Source organism: Hirundo rustica, chromosome Z (assembly GCF_015227805.2).
Source record: "Hirundo rustica isolate bHirRus1 chromosome Z, bHirRus1.pri.v3, whole genome shotgun sequence".
NCBI lineage: Eukaryota > Metazoa > Chordata > Aves > Passeriformes > Hirundinidae > Hirundo > Hirundo rustica.
Window position 1 is genome coordinate 37,779,486 of NC_053488.1, and position 20,186 is coordinate 37,799,671.

A 20,186-nucleotide genomic window follows, 5' to 3' on the forward strand; every position below is an offset into this window, starting at 1 on the left:
TGCTATGAGAGACAAAATAATGTGCTGAACTTGCTTTACTTGTATTGCAGAATTATTGCCTTTCTTTTTTTTTTTTTTTTTTTTAGCTTAGTTTAAAAGGAAGCAGAAAGACACTGTGTCTCCCAGAGCTCTGTAAAAACCAAGTTAATGGTATTCTGACTCTTCAGACACATTAACACATCCTCCATCTGGTTGGGAAGAAGAAAACCCAGATTTCAGTAACAAAAATTGTATAGATCTGCCTTCAGGCAACAGAAAATACATGTGATAAGGGAATAGCCATGAAGTGTAAAGGAGTATTTAGGTCTTAACGCTTATTGACTGGAGACTGTAAAGGAGACGTGAAGGATGTGTGAAAAATCCTAAATAAAAGATCTGGCATAACATAGAATGTGGGTAAGAAAATGTGCTTGGAAGGAATGCAACTGTCTCTAAAGAACTTGGTAAGAGGAGAAGGTGGGAGGGAAGAAATGAATGACAAGAGTGAAGATAAGCAGCATTCGGCATTCAGGGCTTGTTTCAGAAAACACCACATTCTGCAATTTAGTCACCTGGTTATGCTACTATCAATAATAACAACATTCAGAATGCACAAATTTGGTTCTTCTCTTTTCTTCCATCTGTATCAAGTTGTATTTTAACTTGAGGTAGGGAGTGTTCAAAATCAAGGGGCAGTCAAGGTGTCAGAAACAGCAAACAGAAATCATATTTGTAGTAACCATTCCACACATCCAAGGGACATTACTCGTTGGAAAACCCATTTGACAAATTTGGAATCAGTAAAGTGTACAGCGTTTATTTTCTAAGATAAAAAATGGAGCAGGAAGAATGAACAAAGGTTTAGTAATAACTTGTAATTTTTTAACCCACATAGGGTTACTGGAAATGTTACGTTTGGTCAGATATATTCCAACACCAGGCCCAAAGCCTCTTGAGATGTCTGAGCAAAGTTGCAAGGGTTTGGGGTTTTTTTTAATATTCTTCTTTTGCTGTTGAAATGATGAAATATGTCATCTTTCCGCTTATGTGAGTAGAAGACAAGGCTAGAAATTGCTACGTTAAGGCCTGGTTTCCTGCTTCTTCAAGAAGCATATCAGAGTAATACCTTTCTTCCACTTCTAAAGCACATAAGGAAAACAGGATTTTTCCTTTTCTTCTCACTGTTACCACTGGTAACCCAGTAGAAATAAAGCTGGCAGTCATCTAAATCCTAGCCCAAAATCTATTCATGGACTGCTGACACAAATTTGGGGTTATGCTAATGTTGATCTTTATCTGACCTTTAGCTTGGTAGGAGTTCCCTCCTAGGTGTTTGACCTCAAAATGTTCTTGTGGAGAGCTATCATGATCATGCCTCTTTTAGGATAAACAAGCCAGAGTATTCCAGTCTTCTAAGAGGCTCCATCTTTATTTCAGAAGCCTTTCTACACACCCATTTCTGTACAAGTCATCTTTTTGGAGGAGAAGCAGCTAAAACTGTCACTTCTGTGACACTTCTCAGACAATATAATCAGAAAATCTGCACTGAGATATTAAAGAATTGGAAAAAGAAAAAAGGTCAGAACACTATGGAAACGTCTGTTCATTGCTGATTCATAGATTCAAGTCTTTACTGTGCATCAAAGAATAAATTAAATTTTGTAACTTAAACCTGACAAGCCCTAAAGACCAATTTGAGCTGACTGCTAGTACTCCAAAATGAGATCTATGAGAAAAATCAATACTTCCATGAAAATTTTAGTTGAGTCATTGGTAGCACATACACGCACACACACACCCCCACCCCCAACCCCCCCCCCAAAAAAAAAAAAAAAAAAGAGTCAGAAATTATAAAAAGTGGTAAAGAAATATTGAAGGCAACAAAATCCAGAGAAAAATAAGCCACTGTATCAATCTATGGCATGTCTGCTTCTTGAACACCATGGAGTATTAAACTTTCCATCTCAGAAAGTGAATTGTATACCTGGAAAACATTCAATGGCAGTAAGAAAGCTAATCAAAGCCTGCAGCATGGAAGAACAATTAAATAGGTTTATACTCATCAGCCTGAAAAGGATGCAAAAGAAAGTGGCAGTATTAAAGTTCTGTAGAATCATGTCTGTCAGAAAGGCAGTGGAAATGGAACTGCTGGTAAAGAAACAGGGGTAAAAATTCTTTCTGTTTGGAGTGCTGGAGCAAGATTATCCTGCAGATATACCCTGCATACACCAATCTGTGATACGTTAGCTTTTCTCCCCTCAGAGAAATGTGTTGCTATGCATAAAGTGAAATGGGATACAGCAAAGCAATCCAGAGTCTGTCAAGACAAATTTATGCAAAAGCATTCTTCTACTACCAATACCATACTCACCCAAGGCATTGTAAAAGTATGAGTATGAGTATGAGTATGAGTATGAGTATGAGTATGAGTATGAGTATGAGTATCATACCTACCACTGTGGAGCTTCGCAGAGATGAATTTAACTCTGCCCACAGACATCTACGTAGCATTCTTTAAATGTCTGAAAACAATATAATAATAATAAAAAAAAAAAATTAAAAAGCTCATGAGTATCTGAAGAGAAGTCAGAGATGCTTATGAACAGAGTAAGATCTCTGGTTAGATTTCCAACCTAAAACAGTTGAAGAAAACATAATTTTCAAGTGTTAACATTGCCGTATTTCTCAGCGGAGGAGTTGACACATGTCCTATTTTAATTGCTGACCTAATTTAACAAAAAGTCATCTCATGGGACAGACTTTTAGTGACTCTGAGAACAAAGCATAAGAAGGAGATGAGGAATGAAATCCTGCCATATGCTATAACATATGTACAATAACATTGAATGCTTGCACTGCAACAAATTAATGTCAACATCAGGCTCTCCAATTTAAGCATATCATGATAAATTGTAAACTGAGTTTTACCCAGAAAACAGCCATGTATAAATAAAACAAAACAAAACAAAACCAAGGGAGTTGTTCAGTACCATAATTTCTTAAAACCTAACAACACACCTAAGTATTATATTTTAATTTTAAACACTGTTTTCTGTTACGAATTGCATTAATGTTATAGCACCTAATGGTATAAACTACACTAGGTAAATGCCCCTTATCTCTTTATATGACTTTTGGGCAGGAGGGCCTAAATTAATTATTGTTATTTGCCATTTGTACCCAAAGGCTCCTTCTGGCCTGGATATATACTGCTTTTTTTCTGTTACAAATAGTAGGCCAGTTCTGGTACTACACAAAAGGATTTACAATCATTCCCTTTTCAAAGACTTTACATGTGCTTAAAGTTCAAGAGGTTAAATTGACTTCAAAAAATTATAGACCTTTACAATATTAAGTTAGAGAAAGATCTTTGCGGGACTAGGGTCTAAAATCAGTCTGACACAGGGCTTCTGTGTTTGTTACTTTAGGTCGTTATTGTTCAAAATCATGTTACAAATACATGCAGCATGAAGTGGGAATATATTTAAATTTCTCTCAAAGCAAAAAGAAATTGTGTCTTATTTACACCTTATGGAAACACAGTAAAAGAACATTTCTGAAACTGCTCCTTGTAGCTGAGTTTTTGTTAGCATTCTGATAACACTTAGAATTCAATTTTCTTGCTTTGCAACAAAATAAAATCAAAAGAAAGCCCAGAATGCCAGGATTTTATGAAAAAAAGAATTGTCTCTTGTATATGTTCAATGATCAGGTTAAAGAATAGGTAAACAAAACATCTAAGAATTTAAAGAAAAATGGTTCCAGAAGGCTGGGTTTTATTTCTATAGCCATGACTATAAGTAGCATGGGAAGTCAACTAGAAGCACTGTATGAAGTCACAGTAGGCTAGCATTCAGAAAAGGTTATATCTCCATAATAAGGTGCTTCTTGGAGATGATTTAAAATAAAGTAACTTTCAAGATTAAGGAATGGGGTAAAGGGATGTGGTTCAGCCACAGATTTGGAGAAGAATGTGTGGGGTCAAGAGTGATAGGAGCAAAAAGATGATCACTTTTTTATGCTCCTAATTTTTATTGTTTTTACTGCCATGTCTCTTAATTTCATTCCTCAAATACAGAATGAGTGCAGTTATACCAATGTAAATGTGATTTTACCAATGCAACATCAGGTAGCAAGCTGCAGAAATAAGAGTAAAAACTGTCCTTCATCTAATTTATAGCAGCTCACACTGAATTGTATCTCTGTGTGTCATATCTCCTAATATAAAATATATATTTCTCTATATTGCTCTGCATTTTAGAAACTGTTGACAATTTTATTTCCTTGCCACTACTAATGTGAGCAAAGATAATTTTGTGCAAAATGGACAGATGTGTACACATTTTGAAGCCTGCTACATATATTGACAGGTAGCAGCATTTGCTGCAAAACACAAAGAGCAGGGGCTCCAATGTCTTAATTACCAAAATCAGTACAGCTCTATGCTCACTTGGGGCCACACTGTCCCTGGTTTTAAGCTGGATTTTCTGTATTAATATTTACAAAATCTCTGGTTTGGTGAAGGTTAGTTAATCCTTTTGCATGTTATGAAAATGGTAAGTATTCCTACTAAGGGTTCCAGAGAAGAAAATGCAGTACATTTGTCCATGAGGGTCCCCTCCTTCACATGGATTTAACATAGTGAAAACTACCCATATGTTACAACATATGGCAAAATTCCAGTATCTCTTTATATACCTGATTCTTCATTCTCAGTGTAAATAAATGCTCTTTCACAGAGGGGATACGGAATCAAGTTGGGCCACAGACTGAATGATTTTGTCTTTTCTTAGAGCAGATTGATAAGGGAAAACTGATAAATCAAACAGACAATAAATGCTTTTTCAACTTAAAGGGAAAAAACCCCAAACAAAAACTACAATTCGTAGTATAGATATGGTATATAGGGCATATGCATTTTGAGGTTTTGTTTTTTTTGGTTTTTTTTTTTTTTTTTTTTAACCCCTTCTAACAAAGCAATAGCATTAAGGGACCAATTTTCTAATTCTGGCTTTTTTTTCCCCAAATCCTCTCCGAAACTGAACTTTATGGCACATATTAGAATGCTCAGTTTCAAAATTGCTTTAGATTTACCAAGCAAACCACTGGGCCCAGCATTGGAAATAAAATCAAATTTTTGGTTCAGTTTCATTCCATTTTTAAGGTGAAGTTTAAAAGCTTAATTCAGAGGAGTTGTGATTCTATATACTTCTACACCATATTATCACAAAAATACACCAAAACCTCTTTTACTGCTTTGCAAAGAGAAATATTGGAGACCGGATTAAATCTGAGAGCAAACAGAAATAGTATCTTGACTTGTTTTAGGAAATTACTTGCCACAAGGACATCTAATATTTTCATACTTGTCATAAAGAATTGGGTAGAGAAATCTTGATCAGGTTTTTATGGGAGGGCACAGATTTTAGGGGAAAACCATCAATAAAATGAACATGGGGGGAAACAGAACAAACCAACTAACGAAATACAACAGAGATTCACTGTATGAAGATCTGAAATGTGCTAGTGGACAATGTGTCCGGCATGTGTCTGACATGTTGTTTTCCATTTGAAATCCAAGTCAAAATGGTATGTTTCATGTACACACATGCAAATGATTCTTCTATCTATGACTAATATAAAAGCTACACCAAGGAAAGCTTGAAAGACTTCAGAGAAAATGAAAGTCTCATGGCATCACAAAAAAAAAAAAAACCAAAAAAAAAAAAACAAAAAAAAAACACACCACACAAACACCAAAGCAAACCAAAACAACAACAACAACAAAACAACACACCAACCAGGGAGAGTAGCAGGTATAGCAGGGACAAAGAAGTCATAAGTAAAACCCAACTACATTCCAGATGTAATATGATGATAAAATAATAAACAATACATTAAATGATTGCTCCCTATATAAATTAATTTTGCTTTAATTTTGCCTGATAAGAGGGAGAAATGCAAGTACTACATTTATTGAGTGAGCTTTTCTGAGTTTTAAGTGCACAAGCTTCTCTGCATAGAATGAATGCAGGCTTGTATCTAGATAACATTTTTGTGCTCCCCTTTGCAGAGAGATACCTGGAAGCAGAGCCACTGCTTTAGACTTTTAAATATGTACTAAAATAAGCTTGCGTTTCTCTGTCTTTGGAACATGGTGGGGTATACTGTGGGCTTGTCAGCAGGGAGTATCTTTTACAATTTTTTAGGGTTTTTTTTCCATTAGGAAGCAATAGACTTCAATGAGAGTATTGTAGATTTCAATATTTTTTCTATGACAAATAGTTTCTTTAAGTAAGTGAGAAATAACAGTTTTCCTGGTTTCAGCTGGGACAGAGTTAATTTTCTTTTTATTATCTGGTACAATGTTATGTTCTGGATTTAGCATGAGAAAAATGGTAATAACACACTAATATTTTAGTAGCTGCTCAGTAGTGCCTACCTTAAGGCAGGGACTTTCCAGTTCCCTGTGCTCTGCCAGCCAGCAGGTGCACAGGAAGCTGGGAAGGAGTTCAGCTGGGATAGCTGACCCAAACTCCTCAAAGGGATATTCCATGCCTTAGAACATTATGACCAGCATGTAAACTGGGGGGAACTGGCGGGAAGTACCAATTTCTGCTGTGAGACAGGTTGGCCATCATTCAGTGGCTACTGAGCAGTTGTATTGGGCATCTCTAGGTAATTTCCTCTCTCTTCTTTTGTTGTTATTATTACTATTATTATTGCTGCTGTTGCTCTTGGTATAATAACATAATATTTTACTTTATTTCAGTTATTAAGTTGTTCTTATTTCAAACCAAGAGCATTTTTTTCCCTAATTCTCTTCACCATTCCACTGGAGGGGAGCAAAGGAGTAATGAGTGAGCAGCTGCATTGTACTTCATTGCCAACTGGGGTTAAAACACAACAGGCAGGCAAATGCCAAGTCTTAAAACCACCATAGGGAGTCTCCCTGTGCATCTTTCTGATGTGATACAAGCAGCAAGAAATATAATTTTGAATTTAGTGTTTGACAGAGTACTGTATCTGTCAGTAGTCTGAAGGCAGTAAATGCCTGTTTGAAAAAAATGCATGATGATTTAAAGGTTCTGTTTACTAATGAGTTGAAAGCTACTTCTGAGAAATCTAACAGTTACCAAAATAAAGCAAGAGTGGGACAATGGTCAGCAATTTAATTTAACAGTTTCAGAAAATAGCACAGCAACAACCACAGAGATTAATTTTGACAATATAATAATACATCCCCTCTTTTTTTTGAGTGTACCATGAAAATGAACTAAGTCCCTGACAAAATGACATGAACAAAGACTCCTTGTGTTTAATCTGAAGAATAAGGACAGGCTCCAGTTCTGATATGAAATGATGTGGACATATCCTTTGTTCAGACTCAGCAGGTAGTATTACCAAGTGAGGAATCAACTGAAATTTTTAATGTGCTTCTTTTACATGCAAGTTTAAGAAAAGGTCAGGTTTACCTCATAAAAGAAAAACTAAACAGTTGGGCCGGGTTTGACTGTGTATTGAGTTCTGTGCAATGGATCTGCATTGTCATAAAAAGCATTTAAGCACAGGATCAAAGGGTAGCTCAGGCTTCAGCAGTTATATATCTCAGTTGCAACATTCTGAACTATCATTCACTAAATATTTTTATGACAGATCCATAGAAAATGAGCTCTGGAATTTATTATTAACTATTATTCTGGTGGTGTAATGACAGCAGTACTTCAACTCCTTCTTCAACCTTGTAGTGAAGAATCAAACTTTTCACTTATAGTTGTTAACAATAGCTTTTGTATGCTTTGGTATGTTGTATAATTTTTTATTACACTTGAAATTCCTTTGGTGAGGCTGAATCTGCCCAAGAGACAGTATTGCTAGCCACTTGGGCTGCCATCCTTTACTTCCTACATACCCAACCCATCCTCTGTACCTTAATAGTTTAAATGTCTTCTTCTTAAATACCTGTCTTGTCTACCTCTGGACATCTTCTTACTGGTTAAAATGTCAAGACTTAAAAATTAATTAATCATTTCTAAAATTATCTGTAAAGTAAAACCTGCAATTTATTATCTTTTTCTATAAATAAGAATCTATATTTTTTTTTTCTGTCTTTTTATCCCTTGTTTTGGATGTTCCCTGACTCTACACTGAGTGAATCTGTTTCCTCTTCCATTCTCACTGCCAGCATCTGTTTTGACTTTTAATAATTTTATATGCTAAAAACCCCTTTTCTGATCTATCTCCATTAGATAAAACTTTGAAATTTTGTATCATGAGTAGTTAAAATCCTTACGTATACATATATATACACACACACATAAATATATATGTATATATATATAATTTAAAAATAATAATAAAAAAAAACTATGTCCCCTTTACAGTGAATGAGCTTTTAATTTTTTTGTTTTAAATTAGCAATCAGCTTCTATGGCTGAGGGCAAGCTTATTCCTTTGACATTGGCTAGTAAAAATCCTTGGAACATAAATATATGCAGTAAGCCAATAACTCTGCCTGCCTTTCTGCTGCTCTTGAGGGTATCTCAGCTCAGGCAAACAGACGGGTAATGGGAATTAGAAGGAGGGGGAAAAAACAGCAATAAAAATATAAATCAAAAAAGGAAGGAAATCCATTTGGTCCTTGGCAGCAAAGACACCACTCAGCTAATCTATGCTGAGTGCAATCCAATACTCCTTTATATAATCCTGTTCTTGTGGAAGAATATTAAAGTTTAATGCAATAAAGGCTGACACAAATCACTTTTGTTGCCCAGAAGCAGATTAAAGAACAGTTAAAGTCATACAAATCTAATTTATTTTCTGTTGTTGTTGTTGTTTTATTTTATCCAGTGACACATTTATTCTTTAATTCACAGCATTAATTTTTGATTATTAAGCATATATTCCCAATCTAAGAAAGATTTTGTGATGCAAAGAAAGGAACAAGAAAACAGTGACAGCCAAGAAATTATTCCTTTTTAAATGGTACCTGTTAAAGTGCTTTCAAAATTCCATAAATTTTTCATAAATTTTTATGGGTCCTTTAATCAATCTGTGTCCAGGGAACTTTAAAATAAGCATAAAGGAAGTGGAGAGCTATCCTTTGTAATTGGAACTGTACAGGTCACTCCCATTGACTAACACTCTTAGTACATACGCAATTGTTCTGCAACACATTAAAGTTCTGTCAGCAATGGACAAACTGAGAATTTCTGCAAGTGAGACAGCAATGTAAGAGAATCGTGACCCTGATCTTCCATTTTATTACTCCAGCCATCCACCTGAACATATCCTTCATCAGTAAATTGGACTGAAAAAAACCCACAACAAAACAAAACGAAAACAAACCCTGGGCATATTATGTTCCGTACAATACACTCTTTCATGACAGAAAAGGTTACAATTTATCTGCAGTGTTGATCAGACTTATGTGTTGAAATAGGATCAGGCTTTTCATTTTCTTTGCCTTTGTCCCCAGCTCCAACATATCCTCTCTCAAAAATTCCTTTGGGAAATTTCCCTTCCTACACTTCATATTGCTGGTATAACATAAAGACAGACATATGTGGAGAGAATGCAGGAGACCAGGTACAGTTAACACTTTCCCCAGTAGAGCTATAAGAATATTACCCAAGGTACTAGAGAAGTTTGTGAAATAAGTGAAAAGGTTGCATAATTTCTCCAGTATTTCTCTTCTTCACAAGTATTTTTGCAGTAATATCTCTGCAGGTATATTCTTAGAGAAAGAAGGGGGTTACTTTTGAGTAGAACTGGGGTTAAAAACATACCTTAAAGCCATGAACAGGTCTATTTTATTTTCATTGCATTATACAGTCCTCACTCAGACTGTAGGTAAGGAAAAGCCAATACCTTGTGCCATTAGCACATTACTGTTAGATTTAAGGGATTCTTGAGAGCAGGCTCATGAGCAAGCTATTTGTTCTGGAAATGACACTTTGCCAGGAGGAAGAGAAAGGAAACAGATCATAAAACCCCACAAAATATGCTATCCTATGACCACTCTATGGGAAGAAATTTAAATAAGTAGGGGTTTATTGTGTCTCAGTCACACCCAGCTAACTCTTTGACAGAAGCTATTTCATATCATCATGACATATGCTCTTGCTTTACATCTGTTCTGACCTGTGTTAAGAGTTTAGCCCAACCAGCTAAGGCCAAAGTGAAAAAAGGAATTTAAGAACCATCTCTTTTCTGAATTTCAACATGCATGCCTATTTAAAATTGGGTTTCTCAGGCTGCTATACTCATACTTTTTTAGGTCTGTTTTAAAATGACATCACATGAAATCAGGCACATTTCTTGTGTTTTGTTGTGGTTTGGTTTTTGTTTTTGGTTTTTTTTTTTTTTTTTTTTTTTTTCTTTTTAAATCACAGATACTCATTTTTGGCATATGAAAACAAGTCTACAGAGAGCATATGGGAAGATTTGTATATATTTAGGAGGACATGGTTCTAACAACCAATTTTTAGTTAGAGATGGTGCACTTTAAAAGACCAGAATATTTCTGGCACAGAAAATACTACAGTCTTATTTTCTCTATTTTCTTAACTTATATATATGTGAAGAATGCATATATATATAAAGGAAGAAAATTGAGAACTACATATTTTATGACCCTGTTATATTTGATCTATGCTAATTATATGGGATCAATCAGCAGTGACAAAACTCAGCCCCTGTCCACTGGAATGCCATTGGATGTGTAGGTCAAGTCCTGGTTTGCCAGACCACTTGTACTGGCTTCCCATTCTTGGTGGAAAAATACTAAATGCAAAAGCAGGGATAGGGGATGGGGGTGTATGTTTGCGTGTGTGTGTGCTTCCTAATCCCTTTGCAGCCTGACAGCCTTCAACTGTAAATGCCATAATCACAAAGGCAGTAATTGAAGCCAAAGGGTGGGGCAATAAACCCTGACATTTCTAGCAGGTTTAATTGTAGGGGGTGTGCTAGGATACTTTTCAGCACAAACATGGTTTTGCTTGATGTCAACACCAAGACCACTTTTTATTAAGTCCAAGTGAAGTCCACATGAACAAGGGTGTGAAGTTCCTACCCCAGTACACTTTATGACCTTTCAGGTGCCTAAAGCTCTGACCATTCCCGTCTTTGCTGGTTCAGCTGCCACATGGTGACTACCTGCTAGACTCTGTGTATGGTCTAACAGTGATTTACTGCACAGTAGAATTAAAGTATTAGCACAGTATTCCTGTCCACCCAACCAGAAAGGGCTTTTTGATGGTTGTAGGAGAGGCTCCCTGGAGGAAATTGTAATATACAGGGATATCCTATGAGCCTGTTATTGCCTAGTGCTGAGAAAGTTCATAAATTTACATCAATGACATCTACGCTCCAAATTTTTTTCATTACAGCTCTTCCTTCTGACAATTTACTAGCTGCACTCCTCAATAAAAAGACAGTCTGCAATTGAAAAGTAAGACACAGACTTTATTTCACTTATAATTTTTCCCTTTTTTCCAAAGTATAGATATATATTAGGAAAACAGATCTAACTAAAAGACAAAGTATATTTTTAAGACTCCAAATTAGCATATCATTTAGATTACAATTGTTTTGCTGTCAACCAATTCATTTTACATCCATGCCAAATTAAGGATAAAAAGACCAAAATGTGCCCGGCTTTCTTTTCAAAGCGCTGCTGCTGCTACTATTACTATGACTACATATCTTTATTCTATAAGATAGAAAGTTTATAAAAGTTATTCTGTTAAATAACCAAGTACTGAGGGTTAGCTTCTTTGATTCTTTCATTCAAAGATATGATCATTGTTATTGCTTTAATATGACTATCAAAATGACATTAGTACTTGTATGCAAGGTAGCAAAAGAAAAAAATTATATGCTCTAGCTGTAGAAAGCTTTTTTTGAGCATTGCAAAAACAAAAATAGTGAATTTGCAGAAACAGGCAAGTAAAAAAAAAAAAGGGTTAACCATAGATTCAGAAGAATGAAATTAATATGCAAATATTTCAGAACAAGTTTCTAGTAAATTATGTTAGATGAAATATTTTTCTCTTCTAATTGGATATGAACTGCAGTAATTTCAGTGTCCGCTAAGGTTTATACCTTCTTTTCTTTTTGCTGCTGCAAATATTCTGTTTTTTTTTTTTTCTGGAATTTTACCTAGAATGCCTACCTCAATACCTGCAGTATTTTAAAATAAAACTTTATATATCTGTTTGCTGCTGAAGCTAGATTCTACTTCTTAATTTTAAAATCAGTTAAATCCCTTTCAATTTACTTCATTTTGTAAGACTCTGCTTACAAAAGCATCCATTTAAATAAATAATTTATGCTCACCTTGCAAAACTAATGGCTTTATTCCTTTTGTTTCAGTTACTTCTGTCTTAAAATCTTCTATCCTGCCAAGATTGTTATAGTGTGTTCCTCTAGAACAGATTAAACACTTCCTTGACAAAAATTGTGTTAAGTTAAAAATAAAACCTATGTCTGAGTAAGTTTAACTATCATTTCCATTTATGTCAGTGGCAAAGCTTTTGTTGAATTTATGAAAAAAAAATTAAAAATCATAGCCATAAAGTGAAAATGTTTTCAGTATTGCCAATCTTTCCCTTTGATAAGGGCAAATCTTTACAAAATCAGAGTCATCAGAAAACTAACAGAAAAATTCCCATGAAACGTAATAAATCAAGAGCTTATTATACAGTAGACTATCTGCACTAGCCTCATTTGCTTTCAGTTTTAAAATAGGCATTAAATATCTGTCTGTGCAGTCCTTTACTGCTAAGTCACGTTGACTTCAGTGGTATCAGTGTTGTCTAACAGAGTGTGGTGAAGAAAAACTCTGGAAATTCTATATCGAACAAATTGCAGGCACTGTCTTCTCCAGTTTGTAGGCAGCCTGCCACATGTTTATAAATGACATGAAAATTTTCAGTTGCAAGAGCCGAAGAGTATCTGCTACTCCAGACATTATCCTCCTGAATTCTCTTTCTACCCCTTTTCCACATCTCAAACACACAAGCCTTACCAAATCTCTGGCTTCCCGCTGACAAGTATAAAATGATTTTGCATGTTGCTATTTGAGACTTCTGCTGCACAACGATAAGCTGAAAATGTAGGGTTTCTTGGTTTTGAAAGACAGTTGTCTGCCAAGGAAAGCTAGAGCATCCCTTAGAATGGAGAATGTAAATCCCCTTCCCTCTAAATTATTATAACTTTGCAATTAGGGGCTTTCAGGCAAAGATATGGGAATAGGAGTAACAGTTCTTTACTAGGAATATTAAAAAGAAAGAAAAATACAAATGTAGCACTACAAGAAAAAAAGAAAAAACAAAAACAAAAACAAAACACACCCCCCCCCCACACACACACACACACAAAACAAACAAACAAGCAAAATCCACAAAAAACACCACAAGCAAGGAAGCGAACAAAAATCCTGGAAACACCCTGACAGAGTCAGGGATGTGACCTGGCACCCTGTTGCTCAGGGTGTTGGATGCAGTCCAAGTAAGTCCTCCTGGAGTAACAGAGGTGGTTCTGTGGAGTAGAGATGGTCCTGTAGAAAGTCCAGTGGTGATGAGATGGGTCCAGTCTTCCTCCGGGAATCCAATAAAAAAAAACCGGATACCTTGTTTCCTTCAGTTCCAGTTTTTATCTAGCCAGGAACAGTTGGCTCCTCCCTCCCTGTGTGGAGCATCTCACCATGGGATGATGAAATGTGTCAGGTGGGTCCTAATGGCCCATTATCAGAAGATGTCCCCCTGGAGGATGGAGGGGTGGTGAAAGAGATAAGAAACACTGCCCCACCTGGTTTTAATGGCTGGGCCATTATCAGAAGGCATCTACCCCTCTCCCCCTTGGAGTAAGAAGGATAAAAACCAGCTCAAAAACCAGCTTTCAACAGATGAAATAGAATACACATTTTTAGGTTAGGGATTTAGCAAATATTTTTTTAAGTTAACAATAACTGATAATCTAACAACATCAATTGATTTCAGGTCATGTATTTTATAAATAAGAAAGCACATACTTGTAGAAGGCCACGGAGTACTGATTGGATGCCAGTCTTAGGGCTGAGTGACTGTGTCACTTCCTCATCTCCTTGTGGCTCTGATCTCCTCCAACACCAGAAGCTCTGAACAGCTCATTGCATGTAAGGTCAGAGTCACCTGAAATTCAATGTTCCCTTCACAGTGAGTGTAAAAAGTCATGCATTCATCAATGTGAAAAGCTCACCAATGACAGTTTTAAAATGCTATGTATGATCTTTTAGGACTTTACAGCACGCAGGAATAAGAAGCTCTGAAGAGCCCCTTAAATCTCAGACACATGGTGGAGAATGGCTTTTTGCTGGAGCCTGCAGGAGCCCACAGGAGCATGGCAGCACATGCTGTCTAGACCTACTCAAGTGTATTTCAAAATCATCTCTTTCTCAAAGGCTGTTTTACTGAATAATCCCATGACAAAATTATATTTTAACTAAGAGGTAAAACATTAACTTGTAAGGAACATGGGGAGTAATGTGGAGAAGGAACATTGTTTTATGTTTGTTGTACCACATTTGTACTCTAGTTGTGCAGCATCCTTATTTTACAACACAAACATATTACAGGCTCAACCAATTCTGTTCAGTCATTTTTTGGGAGGTTATCTGGAAATCTATATTGTTTTTGAGCCCCTGCTGAGTAGAATAAAGTTGGCACATTTTTGGTATAAATCTTAAAGCAATAATTATGACTTTTTAATTAAAACCTGACATAGCACTTTTGTCCATTTTAATTATGCCAGTTGCACCAGCTCAGGTACAGTGCTACAATGATACAATAACAATACTTCCCTATAGTGCAAAGGCAAAATCAGAGCACAGTAGTCTTTTGAGTGTATTCTTCGAAATGATGGAGACATGATGCACTATAATGCATGAACTCCATCAGTTCCACTAGGTGAACAAGAGAGGCCTTTTTAGGGAAAACATTGCCTGTTGTTGCTTTTTCTTCATGTCTTAACTTTCCACAGAACCCGATAGGTTTTCTCGTCTGCTTTTCGGTAAATTTGAGTGTTCAGTAGCAATCCAGATATACAAAGGTACAACTGACACAGTCTCCATCAGTCATCCCATACCTTACTCAGAACCATAAACTAAAGAAGACCCTGAAAGTTTAAGCATTAATAGAAACAATCTTTGTTCAGCTGCTTAACTACAGCTGAACAGACACCAGTTGAGTTCTCAGATGGCTGACACTAGTATGAGCACCACTACATACTCCATGGGGGTAAAACTTTCCAATTTTGGATCCTCTTCTTCAACAGCCAAAAATTTTAACTGATATTGCTGATATAACTGTTCCTTCTGGAGCTTTTTTTGACAGCAGTTCTAGTTATAAATTGTATTTTTCTGCACTCCTGATCAGCACAGCTATATTGACAGTGTTTATGGTATAGGCATAGTCTCTAGCTTCTGATCCAAACTGGAATCTCTTTGCACAGTTGCAAATGTGAACCTGACTCCAAAATAAGATGAAGCTCATTAGCCAGTTTCTGTCAAGACACCAAAAATAAACCAAGAGAAAACCATCAGATCCAATCTGCTATCAAAATGTGGATGGCATAATCCCATTGTTACTGGAGACCTGAAACTTACAATGTCTTTGCAAGTACTGCAATATTTTTATTTTCCTTCACTGCATATTTATCTTGACTCGGTATTGATAAACAGACTACTGTATAGTAAAAGAAAAAACAACAACAACAACAACAACAAAAAAAACCACAACCCCCCCCCCCCCCCAACTTTAAAATCTAAGTTGCTTTAATGTGTATTTCAGAGAGAAACAAAACATAATATGCTGAATTATGAATACCTGGCCAGAGTCCAACTGGTGATTTACCAAATAGATTACCAAGGAAGAAATGAGGGAAAAAATCCCAACTTCTAAAAAAAAAAAAATATATTAAAAAAAATCAGGTATTTATGAATAGATGTTATATCAACTGCCAGGTATAGGGGTGTTATGAGGTATTTTAAACAAAGAGCTTGATTTAAGCTCCCATTTGAATGCTTCAGAATTTTTTTATCACACTCAAAGTTGTTGCAATAATAAACATTTTTGTCTGTTGGTTTCTGTGTGCACAACACACAATGTTTTGAACAGCTCTTTCAGAGATTGATAGGTCAGGACATGTCTCCCACGTTATTACATATATGGACCACGAGGGCATTTCAAAAACCCTTGTACTGAAATCTGCATAGCAGAGCCAACTGTATCATAGCTCAGCTTAGTGAACTCTAGTTCACAGAAGGAAGGGCAACAGATATTGTTATGCTGTATTCTGTTGAGATGGTTTATCCTAGTTTCCCCTATGTTCTGTATGTTAGTGGTTTACCCCAAGTTCTGTATACTCCCCTTTGTTCCCTATGGTCATTCTCCCCTTATTGTTCCAGTACCTTCCCTATCAGTCACTTAAATCCTGCCTACCCTCCCTGTCTGTTATTGTAAACTCTACCCCTTTATCTAGAATGTTCCATGTTCATCAAACCTCCTTCAAAACCCCATTGGACTGGGCGATGCAATCCCTCCCACACTGATATCCCATTGGTTTCCCCAGTTGCAGTCTCCACCATCTGCTCCTCCCTGTTTAAACCCTATTGGTTGTAAGTTGTCTCCACCCCTGCTGGTAAAAACCTGACGCACACCAGTGCTCGCGGCCTTTTTCCCTGTGGATCTGACCCAGCAGAAAAGTCTCCTCTAATCCTTTATCCTGGTCCTCATTGACAATGCTAAGGCTGCAGGAGTTCACCTTTGCTCCAGCAGGTTCCGTGTTTCCTCAGGTCTCTGCAGGAACACAGTTCCCCACTCCTGTGGCAGCTCCGAGGTGCTGAGCTAGCTTGTCTGCCCCATAGAGGCAAGGCGCTGCCACGTTGATACAAATCCATAAATTTAAACAAAATTTTTTGCTAGCCAGGCTTGCAGATTGGATACGACTAGGAAATAACAGAACATAGGAATGCAATATTTTTAACAGCATGGTATGCCAGAAACAAGAAAATGGTACCTAATGTCCTCAGATTACTTAAAATGCATTACTTGCCAGTGTCAGGTGCTCTGTATCTGTACTGCAAAACTTTTCTATTCCATGGACATAAACACAAGCATATTCTTTGTGTCAAATGTATTCAGACTACACCTTTGGAAAAACATGGACCTTATCAGGTGCTGAACAATCTTTCAAATTGCAGAATTTCAGCCAAGAACCTCACTTATAACCTGCTGTGGTAAGACAGAGAAACAACAAAGTTAACGACAACAGCTAACACAATTTGGTAAAGAGCTGTTGCAACCCTGAAATAATCAAATGAACCCATTACAACAAATGGGGACAGTGATTATATGCAACTGATTGATTACAGCAGGATTTGCTACCTAAGGATGCATCATCTGTGACGTGGCTGTTGTTAAATTTGTGTGTAATAGTAATCTACACTGTAATTATAATCTTTATCTATTTTAGTCCATAAAGTGTTCCACGAAACCATCCTATCCTAAAGAACTACAAAAATATCATGAATCTCTAAGTTATAAACAGTGGTATAAACAGAAAAATTAAGAATGTGGTGAAAACAGCAGCAGAAAAATCTGCTGCCAGGCCTTGTATAAGAATAACCACTTGGCATGACCTTAACTCTGTGACTGCTGCTGAAGTCAATGGAAAAAACTGATTTTTAAAATCCCACCCCAGAGCTCATGGGTTATTTGGCCTTATATTCAGACTTCTACAAAGTACTTCAAAAAATTTAAAAAAAAAATAAAAAAATAATAATCCAAAAGCAGGTATTTGGGTTGGTTGTCTTGTTGTTTTTGTTTTGCTGGGTTTGTTTGTTTGTTTGTTGTTTTAAGGGAGAAAGGAAGTTTAAAATAATGTGCCAGAGAACACTAAGACACCATAAACTATGTAACATTTCTTTCAAGCTGATAGCATATAACTGAAGTACTTCTTAATCATTTTGACAGCAAGGGACAAGGAATATCTGTAAATAACAGCTGTATGAAGACAAGTATCCAGGGTCTCCTTTAAAGTTACTGAATTGATAGATCCTTTAGTCTTCTAATTCAGAGTCTAATAAACATATCGCAGAAAAATACACAGAAAAATAATCAACATTGAGGAAGAGAGACAGATTACAATGAGGAAATATGCTTCAGGCCTATGAAATTTCCACTTTCCTTCTAAGGCTTGTTAAAATTTTGAAGCCATGAGGAAGAGCTGTTCTGTTTTTCTAGCCATGAAATCTCCACATTAGTTCTTTCAAAGGGAAATGGTTTCTGATCATGACATAAGCTTAACCTGCCATCTGTTGTACAATATTGTACGGAGCTGAACTTGGATTTCAGATTCTGTAAATGTTAACATATGTTTTATCAATAAATCTATGCTAGTTAATTTTGTAATTCTCACCCAGACAAAACACACACACAAAAAAAGATATAGTGAGCAACATCTAAGTAAAGACTGCAGGATTTGGTAACTTTAGCCTTACTTTCTTTCCTCTTGAAAAACCAAAGTAAACAGGTTTTATTTGATTTTATGCATGCTGTGAAAAGAGGCAACATGGAAAGAAATGGTAGGAAAAGAAAGTGAGTTTAAGGAAATTATAATTCTTATCCTTCCTTCCTAGGCCCCCACTATACAAAATCCACACATCCAAGGGAATCAGTGGTAAGGGTGAGGGTCAAGTTCCTGGGAGACTTCTATACTCAAGAGGTCAGGAAGTTTCTTCTGAAATTCATTCCTTACCCACTACCATGATGAAACTGGAGTCTCACAGGTCCTTGTTCAATACCTCAGTAAAAGTACAAGACCATCAGTATGCACTTCCCAAAGCTCAGCCGAGCTTACCTCTGCCTGTTGGGCAGAAGTGAGAGTTTGAGACTACACTTTATTGCTAAACAAAGTAAAAGTCTGGTATTGGTCTGCCACTGCCACTCTAATAATCTTAAATGGTAAAATAAAATTGAGATCTTTCTTTCAAGTGGGTTTCAAGGAAGAGGTTTTCTGAACATGAAATAGCTAATCAGGAAGAAAATGTGTTTAGTAATTTATTAAATAGTAAGTTTCACTGTAAGACATGTAATACTTGTGATTTATTAAGCAATATTATTCTCATGATTGCATGATTGTAGTGCTATATTATTCTTACACTGTCAAGCAATCTGTAGAAATTTGTTCTGCTTCAGGCAATCCTTACCCTTGCCATACAACTGTTGTTATGTACGTTTTTCTCATTATGGTAAGCACTTTGATCTCTCAGAAAATGTTCAGGGTCTTATCAACTGTAACATAAAACCTACACAGAGTAACTTGATGACTGAAAAGATCATAACAATCACAACTGTAGTTCTCAGGCAACCCAAAAATTCACAATGGAAAAATAAGGGGTGAGGGGACAAGATTTCTTTTGATTGTCAGTAGAGATTTAAATTCTTTTAGGCATCAGATTATTTTCTCTTTTGGAAATGTTCCTTGGAGACCTGATTTTTTATCACCATAAGCCAAATTCAAGTAAAATAGTTCCCCTGTAATAAAAAGCAGCCTTTACAATTCAGGACTCTTCTTCCAGAGAGCACTAACCACAACCCACATTACTAAATATACCTAACCAAGCACAGTCATGAATTCTTAAAGCTTGTATTTCAGTGTTTTTAACATTACATTCTGCAGATAGTTATCAATTTGAAGCATGAAGTTTAGCATGATTTATTGTCAGCAGTAGGACAGCCTTTTCTATTCATACAATAGATGTGCATTCTCACCAAGAGGCTCAGAGTGTAGCCAAGATGTGAATGCGTGAGGTCCCTGGGAGCAGCCTGGTACCTCAGTCGTTCCTCCATTATTTCATTCATTCATTTTCTTTCTGACAAAAGAAAAAAGCATTATTCCCCATTGCAATGCATGAAAATGAAGTTGGCCCGGTTTGAGCAGCAATCTCAGAATTAAAGTAGTTTTCAGGAAAGCAAAACTTGTTATAAGGTGACAATTAGTTTCACTGTTGTGCAAAAAATGCTTTGACTAGGGAAAATACAGGATTTCTTTGGGCTTGTTGTCTAGCACAGTCCAGGCTTGTTAGATACATGGTTTGAATTGTCCTTTGGAGAACTATTGCTTTCTTTCCTCTCTTCCAGCTCCCTGAGTTTTCCCGCCCTTTT